The following is a 3,405-nucleotide window of genomic DNA, read 5'->3' on the forward strand; positions in this document are numbered from 1 at the left end:
TTATCCAAGATTACACACAAATAATCTAAATTTACCACAGGAACAGTCTTATGAAGGAAATGCACATAGTGCTATAAGAATGTAAAGTGAGGGACCTGAGATGTTTTGGAAGGACAGGGGAGGCTTCCTGGAGGAGGTGATGTTTGAGCTGAGATCAAAAGAAAGAGAAAGAATCAGAAGACCAAAATGGTGAGAAAAGGGTCTTCCAAAAGCATGTTTGGGATAGTGGAGGTCAGTCAGACTTGATAAAAAAAAAACACAGAAGAAAAATAGATGAATTCAAGAAATATTTAGATGGTAAAATCCAAAGAAGGAAGTCATGGATTAGATAAGGAAGAAGAAAGAAAACACGTTGTCAAATAATAACTCCTAAAACCTGGCAGACACCATCTTAACCAAATGATCAATGTTAACGTCATCAAAAACAAACTAATTAAGAATGCAACATCACTTCTGTCATGTTTTTATGCAACAAATGGTACTGGGAAAACTGGGTACACACACACATAAGGAAGTATTTGTTACCTTAACTGTATACTGTATACAAAAATTTTTTCAAAATGGATTAAAGAATAAAACATAAGACTTAAAACTATAAAACCCCTAGAGGAAAACATAGGGGTGAAGCTTCAGGACATTGGATTTGGCAATGATTTCTTGAATATGAAACCAAAAATACAGACAACAAAAGAAAAAATATACAAAATTACAGCAAACTTAAAACTTCTATATAGCAAAAAAATAATCAATAGAGTGAAGAGTCAACTTATAGAATAGGAGGAAATATTTTGAAATCACATGTCCGATAATGGTTTCTTCCCAGAATATATAAGGAACTCCTGCAACTGAGCAACAGAAAATAAAAAATCTCATTTTAAAATGGGTAAAGACTTGAATAATGGATTCACGTATATCAAAAGATGCTCAGTATCACTAATGATAAGAAAAAGGCAAATCAAAACCACAATGAAATATCACCTCATATCTTTTAGGATGGACACTGAGAAGAACAAGAAGTAAGAAGTGTTGGTAAGGATGCGAGGAACTGAAACACTTGTACACTGTTTGGGGGAATATAAAATAGGATAGCCATTATAGAAAATAGTATGGAGGTGTCTCAAAAAATTAAAAATAGAATTATGATATTATCAGCAATCCCACTTCTGGGAACATACCCAAACAAATTTAAAGCAGTATTTTGAAGAGACATTTGCACACCTGTATTAACTGCAGCATTATTCAAAATACCCAAAAGGTAGAAGCAACCAATTGTCCATCAATAAATAACTGGATAAAGAAAATATGGTATGCACATATAATATTATGCACCTTAAAAAAAGAAGAAAATCCTGTTACATGCTACAACATGGATGAAACTGCTTGAACATTATGCTAAGTGAAATAAGCCAGTTATAAAAGGACATATGCTGAATAATTTGGCTCATAAGAAGTATCTTAAGTAGTTGAAATAACAGAAACAGAAAGTAGAGAGGTAGTTGTCAAAGGCTAGGAGAGAAGAAAAGGGAAAGAGTGTTTAATGGGTATAGAATTTCAGTTATGCAAGATGAAAAAGTTGTTGAGATCTGTTGTACTAAAATGTGAATATACTTACACTATTGAACTGTACACTTAAAAATATTTAAGGTAATATTTTTTTCTTTTTAAAAAATATTTTATTGATTATACTACTACAATTGTACCATTTTTCCCCACTTTAGTGATGAACAGATAGCCAACCTATCAGATGCACTGTTCAAAACACTGGTAATCAGGATGCTCACAGAAATGGCTGAGTAAAGTCGAAAAACAGAGGAAAAAGTGAAGTTGATGAAAAGTGAAATAAAGGAAGATGTACAGGGAACTAACAGTGATGGGAAGGAAACCAGGACTCAAATAAACAGTTTGGGCCAGAAGGAAGAAATAAACATTCAACCACAACAGGCTGAAGAAACAAGAATTCAAAAAAATGAGGAGAGGCTGAGGAACATCTGGGACAACTTGAAACATTACAATATCCGAATCATAGGGGTGCCAGAAGGAGAAGAGGAAGAACAAGAAATTGAAAACTTATTTGAACAAATAATGAAGGAGAACTTCCCCAACCTGGCAAAGGAAATAGACTTCCAGGAAGTCCAGGAAGCTCAGAGAGTCCCAAAGAAGTTTGACCCAAGGAAACACATGCCAAGGCACATCATAATTACATTACCCAAGATGTAAAGTCTTCAAATATATCAATATTGTAAAATACAAAAAAAAAGACTCAAGAAGTAGTCCATATTAAAGGAGACTAAACAATAATGAAAGACAAATACAATACATGAGCTTAGATTTTCTTTTTATAAAGGATATTATTAAGGCCTCAGATAAAATCTGAATAAGGTTCATAGATAAAATAATATAATAATATTGTACCAATGGTAATTTCCTGATTTTGATAATGTACTGTTTAATGTAAAAGAATTTCTGCGATTTAAGGAAATAATGACTGAACTATTTAAGGGTGAATCAGCATTTGGTATATAACTTACTCTTAAAGGGTACGAGGGAAAATGTGTGTGTGTGTATGTTTTGTGTCTATAGAGAAAAAGAGTAGCCCTGGGTGGTGTAGCTCAGTGGATTGAGTGCTGGCCTGAGAACCAAAGGGTCACCAGTTTGATTCCCAGAAGGGCATGTGCCTGGGTTGCAGGCCAGGTTCCCAGTATGGGGCGTGTGAGAGGCAACCACACATTGATGTTTCTCTCCCTCTTTCCCTCCCATACCCTCTCTCTAAAAATAAATAAATAATTTAAGAAAGAAAAAGAAAAACAGCAAATGTAGTACACTGTTAACATTTGGGGAATGGGAGTAATAGCTAGTTCCCTAGGAATGTTTTTGTAGTATTCCTAAATTTTTGGCTTGTCTAACAAGATGTCATTCACTGAAAACAACGATTACTCTATAAAGGGTTAACACTCTGCTCCTGCCCTGCAATAACTAATTCTGGGGCTTTCCATCTCCACTTCCACATCAGTATTTGGTGCATTTGAGAACCTGGACTTTTGTAACCAGGGTGTGGGGAAGGGGGACGATGTGGAGAATCAATCAACCAATGCAACTGCTATGGGCAACATATAGTGCTTTTTGTGGGAACATGAGTCTGCAGGCTTCGGATGGCTTCTGTGGTTTGGTTTGGCTTCCAGGTGGCTCACTGTTCCAGTTCAGGAAAGAGTTAGGCGATGTCCTGATCTTGAGTTTTCTATCTGATGTCCACCACATACCCAATTATAAGTGGATTAAATGAGATCTATCTGCCTGGATCTCATCTGAGGTCGTACCCTGTTCCCCTCTTCCATTCCACCCTCACCCTAGGCATCTTCTTCTGTTTCCACAGGAGCTGAGTATAGAATATCTTTCTGCTTCTAATCT

This window comes from Phyllostomus discolor, chromosome 6 (assembly GCF_004126475.2).
Source record: "Phyllostomus discolor isolate MPI-MPIP mPhyDis1 chromosome 6, mPhyDis1.pri.v3, whole genome shotgun sequence".
NCBI lineage: Eukaryota > Metazoa > Chordata > Mammalia > Chiroptera > Phyllostomidae > Phyllostomus > Phyllostomus discolor.